Below are 17154 nucleotides of genomic sequence, written 5' to 3' on the forward strand. Positions count from 1 at the left end.
TCTCATGAATGTCATAGTTTGTGATGAACATATATCTCCCGAGTTTTATGTCACACTATTGACTCAGTATGGTTAATTAATAATGGAATGTAAATCTCTTCTAAAAAGCAGTGAAGACTGTTGGCAGTATAAAGATGTTTGTTAATGCTCTTCCTAAAATATTATTCAAGTCTGGCATTTCTTTCCTTTTGGAGCAAGTTCTAATTATTCCTTTACAAGATTCATGGCATACATTCAGTGAAAAACTGTAATTTCCACATGTAAAGATTAGTTCTTTCATATGAATAACAGGCTTGGTCTACAGTTCTTAAACAAAATCACACTGTTTTCCCTTAATAGAAATTTTGTTTGAATAGAATTGGTATACACAGGTGAAAATCGTGTTTTTTTCCCAGTCAATAGATTTTTCATGACATTTACAAACGTAGAGATATTTCAGTATTTTATTTGGCCATTCTAAACTTTGTTTGGTTTTGGTTTTGTTTTGTTTTTTCTTGACATCTCCTTGGGCTATGTGTGTGCTCCATCAGTTCTTCAAGTGATAATTTCTCACTATAAATTCCCTTTGAATAATTTTTGTCATTTAATTATCTATTCAGTGTAGAGATGAACACTTATGGTCACAAAGAATAAAAGTATATAATCCAGGAGCAGAGGGGGTCAAGATTTACAGTCACTTGCCTTTCACTGATCCCATAAAACAATCCAAGCATGCAGAAATGATGATCCCATAAGAGACACCAGGGCAGAAGAATGAGAATGCAGCAAGAAATACATCAGACTTATTGATATCTGTGAAGCTAAGGATCCCTGAAGTTGTGAATATAGAAGTGAGTTTTATATTATAGAATGAAATATTTATTAACTTTCTCCATCTGTTCTTTAAAAAATTTCGTTTAATGTCGTCAAGGCATTTATGGAATACATTTAGCATAATCATGCATTCATGCCTTAGGGAGTAAACCATCCCTGGAGACTTGCTCATTCTGGATCAGCTCTAGAACAAGCAATAGTTTAAAACTCCATCATTCTTTGGAAAAACACATGAATTTGAATCACTCTTGAACAGGGTTTGGATTTAAAAAAACCTACAACCTCTGGTATTGAGCATACTCAATAGTCACAACAGCAAGGATACAGAGAATGGGATTATAGATGAGCATATATAAGGTAATTAACTCCTCTATTAAAATGCAGTGTTTGTAGCCAGCACAAGTGTTAACCAAACACATCATTTTGGTAGACTAAAGAGTTTAATTCCTTCACTGTCAGGTTTCTTGTGGCAAATACAGCTTAAGCAGGCAGAATTTTGTGTGAGATTCGTCATTTCTGGAGGAGAAATTTCAAAAAACAAGCTAATGGACTCAGTGGTAGGGTTTGAAATTGCAGAAACCACGGTCTCTTTCATCTGTTGAATGTGAAGAAGTTTGATGAAAGGATATTATAGAGTAGTGACAAGGACCTAATTCTGATCCAAGTTTTGTCATTATAAATCATGAGTAATTCCAAAGATGCAGTAGACCCTTATCACTGTTAAACATCTGTAAGTCAGATCAGAACCGGGACTAATAAATACATTCAAAAATGCATAATTAAAACAGCGATTTCACATCACTCTGATGAATTTTAGTCAAGGATTTCTTCAAGGATGCTTTTCTCACATTAGCATTTGACGTTAGTAAGCAATGAATAATTCCATTTTTTCTTTCCAACATCTGGGACACTTCCTGCTTTATTTGCTACTTACTGAACGCTCTGCAAGAAATATTAATGAATCTGGGGTGTTAAAATACAGGCTCTATGGATCATGCTCGGGAGGCAGTGCTATATAGTAGAGGCTATATGTCTTGAAATTAAGAGCCTTGATTTTGGTGAAGTAAGATATTGGGAGATTTGCGAAACCTGCAGGAAATACAAGGAGTTGAGGAGGTTACCCAAAAGCCAAACCCCTGCAGCTCCTTTGTTCAACTGTTCCCTCACACCAAAGAGACCACAATGAATGATAACAGTTTTTCCCTTTGGTCAGATCAACCTTTTTTCAGTGATTCAGAAAACTATCACCCAAGGACGCCTAAGACTGGGAAGGTGCTAGGTAATAGACACCAACCCCAAGGAGAGATGGACCAGGAGACTGTCTTGACATGACAGCATCACTGCCATGTCCAGCTGCTTTCTTACACTCCTTGAGGCCTGGAGGTTTTTCCCTTTCTTGGTAAATTATATGGTAAAATTCTGTGTTTGGAGAGGTCAGCTGACTCTTCCAAGCAGTGTTTTCACCTTGGTTAGACATACTTCTACTGCATCTGTGGGCTCATATAACAAAATGTAAAAGTCTGCAGAACAAATATTTCCATCTGGGTTGCTCCCCCAAGGCTCCTTGTATCAACCAGGAATCACCAGTGCTCAGGACCACTCATCCTTGCAACGCAATGGAAGAGTGCTAATACATCTCTATGGAAGGTAACCGAGGAATAATCTCATGGCCCCTGTTCTGCAGGCTTCCATTGGGCAGCCCAGCCCTTATGCTGCTGAGTCAGCACCTTCTGAAGTGCCTCTAGTCACTCATCCTGAGCAAACACTGCCTGGGGAAACACTGGTGGGAGAGGGCGCAGATGTGGTGCAGCAAGCTAAGACAAAACCCAAGATTAAAATAAATAAGGAAGTACAAGCTAGCTCCATGCCTTGTGCACCGGGCTGTACATTACTGCAGGATTAAGTCATATCAGCCACAGTACATTTTACAAGAGTGCACAGCACCTCAATCCTATAATCAATAAGTTGTACATGCTGCAGCACAAAGAGCTCTTATCTGGAATACTACCTTGTATTTAGTGAATTTATTTAATCCCTGATGCCTGCAGAGCATCAGTCCTGTCTTCTGGGTTAATTTATTTATTCCAGTGATGTATTTTTAGTCTTTCAAGTACTTGACATTTGAGAAGCAGCTCTTTTTCCCACTTCCTAAAAAAAATCTGAATTGGAAAAACTTTACTTACAGAAATGTATTTTGTTTCCTAACTCATTCCCCACTCTTTCTTTTGGAAGCTCTGTTATCAATACTAATAACCATACACTGAATGTATGGTCCCTTTTCATTCTGCTTGGCAAAGCCTGGTTCTAAGTCAATGCTGGACATTCAGTGATTTTCTCTCTTTCTTGTCATCTTATTTTTGCCCTATGAATATTCTGTCTTCCTCTAAAAGAAAAAAGTCCCCTATTTTGAGGTATATACAAGATGCTCTGCTGTGTGTAGTTTGGGAATGGTCATGAGTGCAGGTGATGATGCTCTTATCTTCTGGAACTTGGTGTTTCCAAGTATGATCGCATGAGCCCTTTGCTGAACCCAAAAGAACCAATGGTTTAAACAGTGCGACTACATAAATGATTACTGTTACAAAGAAATAACAAATGAAAAAATAGTCTCTAGCCACTGCTGTGTGGTGGAGTGGTGATTATTATCAGAGCTGTGAAGAATGCACTCTAATTAACCCAACCGGAAGGTACTAAACATTTGGTTATGGAAGAGGTGATTGACGCTTTATAAGCCTCAGCATCTGCAAAGAAGAAAAAAAGTCTCACCTGACCTTGTCTGACTCAGTTAATGATGGCTTCATAAAAGCTAGAAAAAATAAAAATATAGTAGCACAAAGGGCAATTGTGTGAAAAACAGAGCGTCAGTTCTATTTTCCCTATCCATTTCCAGTATTTACCAGTGTGGCTTACATTAGAAAAAGCAACAAACGCTGATAAGAACCACTCCTAGAATACGGACATTATCCTGGCAAAATACATTACCTGTCCTCAGAAATATTTTTGTAGAGTCACAGAACGTAATTGGTTTTCCATTTCAGATGTTGTGAGAAATCCTTCATACTTTTCTTCTCTTTAAAAACCAGGCTGTTGTTCATCAAACCATTGAGATAACATAGGCTGAACTGGCTGCTTTGAGGTCTAAAGCTTTTATTACTGATTAAACCTCATCGGTTACAGGCTGCAACAATTGCTGTGCATGGTGAATAAATGAGGCTCATTCTGAAATAGAGGCATCAATTTTGCGCCTGTTCCTGCCAAAAAAAAAAAAAGTAGGGAAATTTAACAATTTAGACAAATCAGCCACTAAATTAATTCTGCTGGTTGCTGAGGTGGAGCCTTGGCAAAAGATCATTTCATGCACAAGCAGGGATGCTGCCTCTGAAACCACACACCTTGCTTCCCAGAATCAAGTTTGTTATGTCATGAGTTAATTAGCTCAAAAGAACAATTACTAATCAAATACATTGCATCACATCCCCAAAATAAACACAGGGTCATTATGTCAGCTACTTTGTGACAGTGAAGGCAAGATTGAGTGGGTCCTATATACGCAACTAATTGAACTGTTTTGGTCTCTCTGAAGGTCAGCAGACAGTTTCATTTATGTCTTCAGGACGATGCTGAAGTCACCTAGTCATGGGCAAAAGTCACCTTAAGGATGCTATCAGCAAGGCAGACGGTGGATTTTTGTTCTGCAAGTCAAGAACTCTTCTACATCTTTCCATATACGTTGTGAGAATCCATATTATACTAATGCAAACACACACGTGCACTTTACAGCTAAATATGTATATAAAACAACTAGCATTCTCTGCAGAGAGCCTCTGTTTGTGCCACAAACACTTCAAAGGCTTCAAAGCAGCAGTGCCTGCAACGAGGGCTGAAGCTGAGAGCAGAAGTGACGGTTTCAGCTGACACCAGAGGTTTCAGGATCTTAGGGCATGAAACATTTTCCACTCATTTTAAATTAATCTAATTGGGAAAAAATGGAAGGAGAAATAACTTGAGACATTTTTGAAGTTGTGTTGTTTTTTATTTTTTAAACTGGAAAATGCCATTTTGAGATTAAACTGGTCTTGAAGTAGATATTTTTAAATGAAAATATCTTCAGTGTTTGAGAAGGGACTGCAGAGACCTACTCTTTGCAGCCATTTTGGAGAGGAGGGTTTCTTTTTCTTTCTTTGCAGCAATATCATCACTGTTACTCGAGCAGCGTTTCAGCTCCAGGGCAGGCAGCGGATCCAGACCTCCCCTCTGGTGCCCCTTCTTTGAGGTAACGCATTGGTTCTGTGGGCAAAAAAAATAGACATTTTTGGTATTTTACAAACCAAAAGGCTGTCTGCTGGGTGGACGGATTTGCTGTGCATCACAGATGGGAGATGAGGGCTGATGCAAATGCAGTTTTATGCATTAATGCTACCTAGCAGTAGCCTAGCAGCGCAGCATCCACCTGGCACTTGAAGCTGCCCACCTCAGGGTGATATGCAGGGAGGAAATGATGCTTTTTATTTTTACATTTTATTCTTTTTTCTAATGAAAATGCTAAAAGAGTAGAAATACCTTGGTTTTGATAGTCATGGCATGGGAATCTTCTTAAATAACTGCCCATTTAGCTGCTGACTCAGAGGTATCCCCTACACTAAAAACGTTTCAGTGAAGAATGCATTAGGTTTGGGAGTGCTTTCTGGTCCTCTCCTGTGTTTGTTTGTTTGTTGTTTTATTTTTCAGGTTACTGGAAGCCCAGGGAGGTTGGGTCTTTGAGTTTTGAATGCTTTGTAGCAGGACAGGAAAAGATCTCCCTAGGGCACACAGCTGCTTGAGGAGCTCAGCCAGGGCAGTCCCTGTGAAGGAGGGGTAGCAGAGGTTTCCCTGGACTAGCGAAAAGAAGAAGATGAGCTATGCAATCTTAAAGCCACCACTTAAATAAAGATACCATTATTAATACCATTAATAATAACCATTGATATAATTAATTAAAAGGCCGTGAGAATGTCTGTGTGAGCATCACATGGTGCAGTGCCTCCCTGACCCAGTCCAGGGCTGCATCTCATGATGCCCATTGCAGGGAAATGTGGACCCAGAGCACAGCTTTCCTGTCTTTCTTAGCCAGACTGGCAGTCACGCTACCTATGATTCCATATGTCCCCTGTAACACTGTGTATGCTGCATTTGGAACAAACCCTTGGATAGGGAAAAATCAGTGGAGCATCACAACTGCATTGATTTAATTGACTGTGAGTGTCGGGCTCTGCCCAGCATCTCATCTCGACTCCCAGGCAATATTAATGGGTGCAAAAGATAACAGTGTGTGCTCTAATTGCAGAAGGAATGAAAAGATTTCTTCCCTAGGACTCCAAAGAGTGCCATCAGAAAAGAAAAAATATGTCAGTGTATTTTCTCTTTCTAGCCTTGTGTTTGCCAGCGGGTGCAGAGCTCAGCCTGTGAAAGTCCCTCTGGACCAGCTCGCCTCCAGCGCTGGAGGATGCTGCTGGGGTTCCAGCAGGTACAGTCAGGCTGCCATAGGTTTGAGGTTTTATTTGCTGACTTTTATTATTTTTATACAGAAATACTATGGAAAATCACAGATGGGTCTCCAGCCAAGGCAGTAACTGAAACTAATAGCAGAGACATAAAATCTTAAGGTTAGGGGATCTTGGTTTTTACTTTAACAAAACTTGAGTGCTTCCTCATGTGCAGTCATGACATTATCCAGTATAAATGGATACCTATGATAAATGGACCCATGAAGTCTGGGATAGGTCTTGTTAAGGGAGGCAGGGCTGTTGCAGCAAGCCTTCCTAAACACCTTGAATAACCCACCCTCCTGCAGCAGCTCTCCAGCCCAGAGCCACTGTACCCTCAAACCGTTTTACCAAAGGGTCAGTGTTAAAGGGTCAGTGTCCTATTAATGAGAGATGCATAGATGGGTTTGATCACCTGAAATTGAATCAGGCTAAAGAGTCTTCTGTTGCTGCTTCCTAGCGTCAGGGAGAGTATCAGCGTACCCCTAGTTTATGCAAGCAATAAAACATCTCAGAGCTGCTTAATGCTGTTTTACCTGACTTGGCTTGAGAACAACCAGGAGAGCATGTACGGCCTTGACTTTACCGTTTGCATTCACCATTCTGATGGTGAGTAGACACACAAGGAGCTTTCCTCTTTCTATGTCTTGCACACACAAAGCAGTGCTGGGGTTGTTCCAAGGCAATTTGGCTATCTCATGCGTGTGGCAGTGATGGGAAGCTGTCTTTAGGATCAAGAGTTTGGGAACAGCCTCAGCAGGAGCAGGTCTTGAGCCTTTCTTTGCCAGCATGTGCTTCTGCCCTAAATTAAATGCAAAAGTAAAACTCAGGGCAAAAGCTGAATCACTCGCTTAATTTAGCAGTGAAATCATAAGCAAAGCACTACAGTACCTGGTGAAGGGTGCAGTGATTTCTAATTATGGATTATACAGCTAATCAGTACCAATCAACGTCTTATGATCTTGACTTAATATTTAATATAATGTTAATTATAATTGCTTTTGCCACAAACTGTGTCAAATACTAGGTGTGATTTCCACTCCCGGCGTGCCTCACGGTGCTGGGTGGGCTCTGGGATGGGGGCTGCTGTAGGAGGGGGCATCTCTTCCCAAAATCCCACCTAGCAGCACAAGCCCACCTCCCCACTTGCCTTCCTGCTTGGTCTGCCTTGAGTTGTGATGCTAATTAAGTGGTGGTGAGTCTCAGTGTTATTAGAATGGAGCTTTTTATCTCACATAAGTACCTTCCAGCTACAAATAGGGGAAGTTCATTTAATTAAAACTAATTTTAGTGTAAGTTAATGTGAGCATAGTTCAATTACTCTGAAATATGTTTAATTCTTTTTTCTTTTTTTTTTTTCTTTCTTTCAAAGTCTAACAAGAGGCTACAGAAAAAAAAATAAAAAAAATCCAGACAATGCATTCAGGCTATTTCTGTGTATTTAGCTCCCCACATTTGCCTGCTCTAATTTCCACCCTTTTTTCCCTAAAATGCATGTTATGATGTTTGGGAGCTTGGCTTCACAGAAGCTGGAAGGTTTTGGTCAATGAAAACATAATATTTTAAAGAAATCTTTCTTTCTACACTGCTTTCTTTTTCCTTCCCTTTGTGACCCAGAAAGATGCTCAGCTCCTGCCATCCCCAGTGATCTTTACTTTATGATTTCCAGCATCCCTGGGAGAGTTGTCTTCAGGAGGGGGCACTGCTTGCTCAAAGCATGTCCAAAATTCTGCAGCAAGGGACTTGGGCAAAACACATCACCTCCAGAAATCCCTTCTGACTCTGAACCTTCCATTACCATGCTGGGTTAACCAGAAGCACTTCAGAAATGCAGTCTCTGATGAAAACAGAACAAGGAAAAATGAGCAGGATATTCTACAGGAGACAGTGCTTGGGCACAGGGACACTGCTTTTAAATAGAGGGGCTGTTTTTCTTGCCTATTATTTAAACAAAGCTGTTAGTGTACTTTAAATTCCCCCTCTTTTGACATAAAACTCACTGGATATATAAAACTGAAGGTCTGCAAGAGTGAAATCCCACAGCTGTCAAACCAACCCACCACTCGCATCTCATTACAGAGAAAATTGATGCAGGCGAGTGAACCTCTCCTATATCATTACAGATCTCAGCCCAGGGTACGTAGCACAGCTATGGGGAGATGCTGCTGTGAACAAGGACTCTGACACATGCCCTCCTCTCTACCATATTATGGTCAACCTTAAAGTCAAACACCAGAAGATATATTTGGGGGCTTAATGCCATGCCTTGCTTTGCTGGAAGACTGGCACTCCCGGAGCGGCTGCTGAGCATCGTGAGGGTCATCAGGAGACAGCAGGAACCGTAGTGATGGGTACGCTTTGGTGCAGTGCTTTTTTCAGCCTCAGCATTTTTTCTTACCCTTCTCTCCATCCATTGCCACTGCCTGTGCAGTATCCTCGAAGGCATTTTTCAATTTCAACTGTATTTCAACTCTTTACTAATAAGGCTGAATAAGTTGAACTGAATAATTCCTCCAGTGAATTTCACCTATTTTTCAGTATACAGTTCCTTTTGTTGGATTCATTAGTCCCAATTATTTTCTGAATAGCTTTAGAAAATAATTCTCTGGCTTGTAGATGGATGGTGAGTATTTCCACATAGTCACTTGATGGTCAAAATTTAAGCTCTTCTGGATAAGTACAACTGCTCACATGAGTTGTCTTGATGCTTTCTCCCCTTTCTGCTCTCTAAACAGACATGTGCCATTGCCCAATGGGGGCTCCAGGCTTCGGGCTGGCAGCAGACTCAAGGAGACAGTCCTCTCTTCAGGCTTTTTCTGGTAGTTTTAGGGTTGGAAACTTTGCTCAGGACTTTCTGTCAGGCAGGACCCAAGGCTTGGGGCTGGCAGCATCCTCACTCTGCTCGGAAACATACCTGCCAGTGACAGTGTCCAAAATGTCACTACAAGCAAACACAGTAGTGTAGTGATAGTGAAGCTGCATTCATGCCACTGCACATGTGATTGTCTGTTGATCATTCTCAGGGTTTCACCCAGCTCTAACCGTTCCCAGTAAAAGAAGTTTCTGTCCTTAAGTGCCTTCTTGCCTTTCCAAAGTCCTCCTGCCAGCTCTAAGCTGATGTCTGTGCATGACAACAGCAGAAATCCTCAGCTCTACCGTGCGCAGACCACCTAAGACCCTCTTCATAGGCCTGATGGGTTTTCATCTAATTTAAAATTTGTTTAAAAAACCTGAAAAGTAAAACCAAAGAAAACCCAGAATGTCTAATGAAAACACAAACACTCCAGCAAGTTTTTAATAGCTCAAATACTCCAAAAATACCAGAAGTGCATTGCTGGTTCAGAGACCTAATTTAACTAAACCAGCATATTCCCAAAATCAATTTCCAGCTGAGCTTGGGCTCTGGTCCCCCACCTTGTCTTGTCCTGGGCTCTCTCCCCTGGGACTGAGCTGGGGTCTCCTTTGGGGATTCCCTCCCCTTCTAACTAATAACATATCAGCTTCTACTTAAAAGACAATAAGCATGTTTAATTCACATTGGTGTGACTGCTGAGCCCAAACCTTCAGTGAAGAAGAGAAGCCCAGAGGCAAAGGAGAGGATCAGGGGCTTCACCAGTGTGCAGAAGGCTGGTAAAACCCCTGACCCAGTGTCACTGGTCTAGAGCCCAGTGTCAGCAGTTGGAGCTGGTGGTTTTGTCCCTCCAGCACTACCAGGGGCTGCACAGAGCAAGGCAGCTGTAGGCAGGAGAGGAAGGAGCCCTGTGAGTTAGCAGGAGGGTTGACAAAAGGGGGCACGAGCACAGGAGCTGTCTTTGGGCTGCAGCCCCCATAAATCAGCCGATATGACATTACATCCTCTGAGCCCGCCCCTCCGGATGAAGTCAAACACTGACCAAGTAAAGCAGCTTTTGAGAGTTTTTGTTTGCTCTTCATGGAATAAAAGCACCTAAAAGGAAACCTATTTTTTTTTCTAATAAAATCAAATACTACACATGGGCCCAGGCTGGTTCTGCAGGGATAGAACCCTTGGGGCAGCCAGCTCTGGTGGGTCAAATCCTTTCCCTTCGTCCTGAACCCTTTTACTTGGGTTTGACCTCCAGCCCCCTGATTTTGGAAAACAAAGCTCAAGATAGGAGGCAAGGTCTTCATAGCTAATAGCTAAGCCCATTGACTTTCAAATGCAATCTTGTGGGGTTTTTTTTTCCATATAAATCTATTGTGTTGCATCCTTGTTTACTCTCTCACAGCCACCATTAACTTAAGTTAATATTACCATAAAGGAAATTAATTCCACCCCTCCACACACGTGGAAACACCTCCCATCAGAGTAACTTAACATCACTCACGTGGTAATGTAAAGTAATTATACCACCATAATACCTCTGGTACCACTACATCAGGGACTGATAGGTAAAGTCCTTTCATCCATTAAAGGTATTATAACCCCTTGTTACATATGTAGTTACATATGAAGTCCTATTCCCAGAAAAGGTTAATTAAAGCCTGTAATTCCTGTATGAGCTGAGTGTGCCGGGGGTCAGGCAGGAATTTCTCCCATGCACAACCCCTTACACTTAACTCAAATAAAAATGAACTTCCCAGAAGGACTTGGAAGCCCAGCCTCCCGTTTTGAAAAGGGGAATTTATCAAACCTCCACCTTGCTTGTATAGCAGACACCTAAAATACCCATGTAAACCCGTGTTCAAGACCTGGGGCCTGCTGACCACTGGGGATATGTCATGCAGGTGGCATTTCTGCACTCCTATGTGTACTAATTCCTCAGACTGACTGGGCGATTTAAGGAGGGAGGGAGTTTTCTCCCTTGAGGGGTATAACCTGGCCATCCCAACACTGAATTGTTAGAAGTGGATGGAGTGGCTGCCCCAGTGGAAAGGGTTAGCAGATGAGCATCTCTTTTAATGCGTCCTCCCTCAGTTAACACTGCTGTGAGGAAAGTGGACTCGTAGAGCAACTGTAACCAATATATGGAAGCTGCTTCAGTGGGAAGGGTCCTGCAGCGTGGGAAACGAATGGGTATGATATAGTAAACAAGAGAGTCCTCAGAATTATCTATACTCGCAGGCACACACGCACACCTATTTAATGTAAAACAGCCGAGTCAGAGAAGACCACCAGCCTTCAAGTTCATTTTTGCCATCTTTCCTGCGTGCTGGTGGTGAAGGGAATGTGCAGCGCCTGTGATAAACGTGGTGTTGCGGTATGCCATCAGTGCTACCTAAAAGCAAATGAAACTGGCATAAATAATTGTGCTGTAGAAAGCCTTTCTGTTGCACCTTGCCTATCACTGACAATTTACATATCTTAGGAAAACCTTTGTCAGCTTCTGTCATTTCTGCACTATTATGTGCCTTTCTGGATAATTACCAGTTAATGTGAAAAAGCAGATGCAAAAAACCTTGAAATTTCTGATAGAGAATCCTCAAACCTCTCCCCTTATCTGTGCACAGCAGCTTCCTGATTTCAAAAGAAGTTTGAAAACCTTTGTTAAAAATGTCCCTGATTCCCAGTTTGAATGAACCAAATGACATTCAGCTAAAATTATTCAGCTTTTTCCACAATTAAATTCCATTATCGTGAACTGCCAAAGTAAAATGGAAGGTCTCTTAACTAATGTGTCGGTTGTTTGCTTGTATTTTTCGTGGCGTGTATTGTATAAAGCTGTGTGAAGTAGAAGGAGGATAAACAATAACTGTAATTTTGCATCAATGAGTGGGGCATTTTTAGAGCCTTCATTATGGGAATGCATTGGGGTTGGTGGACTTCTCTCTCCCTTTCTCCCCCTTTCCCCCTCCTTTTTTTTGTTAATTCCTTTTCCTGCAAAACCCCACTGAGACTGATTGGATATTTCACCAAACTTAAGGAGCAGTGGCGGTTTGGTTTTTAGCACCAGAAATGATTTCTTTATGCAGCCTCTGCATACCATGAGTGCTTAGCATCAGGCAAGTGCACACACTTCTCTCCCTCTAATGAAGAGGCAGCACAGCAGTACACATGGGAAATAATTTCATGTTTAAAATACCATTCCCACAAGCAGGGGAATTGTCCTCGTGTTTTCTCAGTTGGTTTTCCCCTTGTTCTTCTGGAAGATTTAAAATACAGCTGCCCTTGAGAAAGGCAACGTGGTTTGTCCATGTGCAGGATGGAGTAGAGCACAGATAACCCCTAAAGCCATGGAGCAGCTGAACCTGCCATGCGCCCAGCTCTGATGCCCATTCAGAGTTTATTTCTGCAAGGAAACCTTCTGAACACTTATGACAGGGCTTCACTGTGGAGTTTTCTGTACAAAACACATTTAACAGGTTGGTGTGCTTAAGGCTGAATTTTGCTCTGCAAAGCAAAGCCTCATTCAAAGGCTGCGGGTAACATCCCCATGCAGATGCATGCTGCAATCATATACTACTCAACTGTGTGTTTCTAAGCACTGCAGACTTCTGGCCTTTGTAGACCCTTTGGGCAAACACATGTTTGCTGAGCCATTCCTGCCCTGAAGCTAAAAGAATGGCTGGGGAGATGAGGAGGAGATGTGCTGGGCTTGGAAAGGGAGAGAGGAGAGCAAGGAGATGCCAGCCTGGCAGAGCAATGGCACTGCAGAAGGTGAAAGAAGTGGGACAATGAAGAGCCATAAGGATAATTGTGTTTCTTCTGCTGGCATGCCTGGTCTCCCACACAATGTGGCATTGTACCAGGAACAGAGAAGAGCATGTTACTGTAGGACAAGCCCGTTTGAATTCACACCAATCCCACTGCAGTGAAATCACTCCTTTGCTGTTCTGAAAAGAAAAGCACATAAATAGTATGCTACAACACAGAAAAAACTATTTCCTTTCGAGATTACAGAGAATGAAACCAAAGATGTGTTAGTGAGGATCACTACAATGGGAGATAACTGGGTATCATGATGTTGTATCAGAAAGCTCTTTAGACAAAGGCTGTATAGCGCTGTGGCTGTCCTGCTGGTTGATGTTGGTGGTGCTTCTCTTCCTGGCTGGCATTTAGCATCTACATCCCCATAGAATGACATTTCAGATGCTGATTGAAATCATTGTCTTTTATGGTGGAGAAAGTTTGTTCTTCAAAGTAAAGAAGATAAAAAAAAAATGCTGTTGCAAAGAGTGATGAAAAACAGATGGATAAAAACAACGAAAAAAGGTTTTAATTCCATTATTTTCAATTAGCCCTTTAATTTGATTTAAGTCATTTGCACTTGTTGCTTGATTTACATCTCTTATTGTCCAGCATTTTATTTCACACATCTAACAGTATTAAATCAAACTGTTTTCTAGTCTTTGCCTTCTTTTGAAGCCTCTTGAAAGTCTAAAGCAGACTTAAAAAAACAGATATTAAAAAAGAACTTTCATCTCTCTGCAGGTTATTTGTAATCAGACCTTTCTCATCAAGGGCTTGTTTCATATGTGTTTGGGATCTGGGAATTATTAAAACTGCCAATCCATCTTGTTAAAAATATTGCCCACGCTTCAGGGTTTTGAAACTTTAGCATCAGGCTGGAATTCATCAGCTGGCATAGGAGATTTACTGCTCCTGATCGTAGGTACTTAAACATAGTAAAGATGCAATAGGTCTGTATGGGCTTTTATTTACATGACATCATACTTCATATTGCAAATGCCTATTTATTCACTGCTTGGTTCTGAATGGCTGGTGGCTCATGCTGTGGACAGGGATATAAAATAACCTATTACTAAAGGGGCAATATCCCTTCCTTGTTGTAAATTAGCAGATCTTGCCATGTATTTTGAAGAAACCAATCTCAGTTCCACAGCTGAGTTACTTTCTCATTTCAATTGGAGGGTAACTAACATGTTGGTTGCCAAGGAAGAGCTTTATAAATCTCCAGGTTACCATCTCAGCGGCTTCTTTGTGAAAAGGTACAGTTACAGCTGGTGCCAGTTGCCACTTAGACCTTTTATTTTCTTCAGCAATTAATTTGCTGTTAATTTTTGCCATCTTCTTTACCGATATATCCTACTCACTTTTCTCAACTGTTTATTACTTCATTGGTATTTGTATATTCTCACCTACTGCTCACAATGGCATGACTTTTCTTTCAGAGATGGTGTTTCTTCATTGAAATTCTGACTGATTAATGCCTTCCTTGAAGCCCTGATCCTCACAGTAACCCCAACCCTTGCCTCTTAACCTCTCGTCCCTTAAAGACTTCTAAAAGTTTTGGGGCATTTTACCACTGTTCCCATTTTTCATCCCAACATGCTCAACAAAGGATGAAAAAGTTCACCCTCCCATTTTCACTTTCTATGCACATGGTTTTATCTGCAGCACAAAGCAGACCTGACAACAAGTGTTGCCTCAAATAGCTCTCATGCATTTTCCTTGCTGTGATGTCTGTTAACCATCCTGAGCACCGCAGCCTGCCTAGTGATCAGGTCAGGATCGGTGCGGTCCTTTACCTGCTCATCAGCGGTGCCTCAGGGACAGCCGGCATCAGCCCAGTGCAGGAAGGACAGCTTTCCATGCACAGCTGCTTGCCTGAGCTCTCCAGCAAACAGACCACTAAGTATTTTTAAACTTGAGCTATTTTGTGTCCTACATTCACACCTAAACTATTCTTGGAACGTTATGATAAATTACTCCGGAGGTTTTGTAAATGAAAAGAAAGGAGTGGGAGGGGAAAGAGATCACATTTTACAGCGGCTGAACTTGAAGTTTCTGCTGGGTGCTGAAGACAAAAGCTGCTGTTAACTGTTTCCCACTATTTTACCCACCTATGTTATGACAGAAGGCATTAGTGCACATGGCCCACAGCCCTACATGGTGCTGGGATCGATTCCTACCCATGCAGCAGCAGTTTGCCTGAGATCATTCTTTGTCTTCCTGGCCTTACAGTGACATGTGATTTAGAGGGGAAAAAAAGCAAAGGTATTCAGGACTCATTCAGAATGTGTGTATTTTTCGTTTTAAGCTCAATTGTTCCTTGCAAACTATGTGTCTGGATTTTTGCACCTGTACCTGAAAAACTCAGAAGTGCAGGTACTGACTAGTTGATCATAACTTCACATATGTAAATGGAAGCACACATTTTGTAGGTTGTAGAAAGGAAGTTCCTTCTAAAGTGCATGTAGGAGAGTCAAGAAAAGCTGAGAATTTGCTGAGAGAAACTTCTCTCAAGTGCCTGCCTGTTCCCAACCGAATAACACACATTGAGATTTAACTTCAGTTACTATTGATACTAATGGTTTTGCTCCAAGTCAGGACATTAGCCTGACCTTTGGAAAGAAGAGGCCGAATAAAAGCTTCAACTATGTCAGTGACAAGCTCAGAAAGCGCTGTTACTTTTCCCATTTCAGAATTAAAAGGCTCCTCAGAAGACTTCATTCACATACAGACTAGAGGTGCCTCGCTGCGGCTGTTTAAATATACTCAGTCATGTAAGATGGAATTAAAATAACAGCTTTAATGAAGTTGATTGGCTTCATCATTACAATTTTCTGTTTGAATCTTCTGCTCCCAAACGCAATTCCCTTTGCTGCTTAAAGGTCCCACCAAAACAGCCTCTGCCATTTACATGCTGCTCCAACCCAGTGAGCGGTTACGTTCATCTGTGAGCTTAAGATACCCCTAAATACATTCTCTAGCTCATGCACCCTAATTAGACTCTCAAAAAGACTACATTAAAAAAAACCCCCACCTCATCACAGCCTTCTCTTTGGCTTAGGGATGCTGTAGACACAAGGTTGGGGTAACTCCAGGAGTTCTGAAGTCCTGCAGACGGACGTGGTAATTTAAAGCAACCAACCAAACAACAGAGTTCAAGATGCCAAGTCTCCATACCTGCTGATTCAAAGCAGACAGGCTGCTGTCCAATGAACCCTAGCTCCCTCACAAACTCTCGCTCCTGTTTGCAAACATTTGGAGCATAACCTGTGACACCCAGCTCCCTCTGCAGGGCACAGACCCAAGGAAAACCTCCTGAGCTTGAAGCAGTCAGATATTGCCAAAATGACCAAAGCATTGGTCTGGAGAGTGCTGACCCCTTTCTGAGTGTGCAGTTCAGTTATAAAGATCTTGTTTCCAGTAAGCTCTTGTTACCTTTTCTCTCCACTCCATTATACTGAGAGAAAGCCTCAGCAGCTGAACAACGTAGGTTGTATGCTGACACTACATGCCAGAACATTAGCAATACGATTAGGATTGAATTTGAAAGTACTGAGTAATGCGGATAGAGAGCTCTGATAGTAGCATCTGCAACAGCCAGTTTGCCCTCTGTATCATCAGATTTTGCCAAAATGCCCACCAAGTATTCAAATACTTTAAGTTTTCGTCCCTTTGACACCATCAATTCAGGAAGGTAGAGAGGAAGAACTGTTTATGTCCTGGACAAGCATGGCAAATTGCTAGGCTTAAAATGACGATAAGTCTTCCTCAGTGAATCAGCATTGAGACTCATATCTGCGAGCACTTGCAAATAAGAAAGTTTCACTTGGGGGTTTAAAGTTTTCCAGTTTTAAATGATTCAGCTTTGAGTCTAATTATCTGTTAAGAAGGTGAAGGCACGTCATAGGGCACAGTTGTACTGCCCTGCTTGCAGCTGGCCACGAAGCCAAGGCAGGTCTGGAGAAGGTCACACACAAAGTCTCGCTTTGATGGACACATCCAAAAGTTCAACTTCATCCCCCCCAAGGTTAAGCTCACTGGGAGCAGACAGAGTAGGTAGTTTTCTCTTCTTGTGACTCCTTAGGAGGAGTTGTCCCACTCAGAGAGACGTTTCCTGGTGGGTGGACATCCCACTGCAACACACCTGAACAAAGAAGAAACCTTTCA

The 17154-nt window shown here is 41.8% G+C and overlaps 1 protein-coding gene across 1 annotated transcript in view; it reads right to left on the minus strand.

Annotated features, from left to right (window-relative positions):
- HMGN5 (high mobility group nucleosome binding domain 5) overlaps nt 1–17154 on the minus strand; it is a 234151-nt gene that overhangs the window by 128160 nt on the left and 88837 nt on the right. The window lies entirely within an intron of this gene.

Source organism: Pezoporus flaviventris, unplaced genomic scaffold (genome assembly GCF_033815535.1).
Source record: "Pezoporus flaviventris isolate CSIRO_AGI_PZ_B2104156 unplaced genomic scaffold, CSIRO_AGI_Pfla_v1 ptg000005l, whole genome shotgun sequence".
NCBI lineage: Eukaryota > Metazoa > Chordata > Aves > Psittaciformes > Psittacidae > Pezoporus > Pezoporus flaviventris.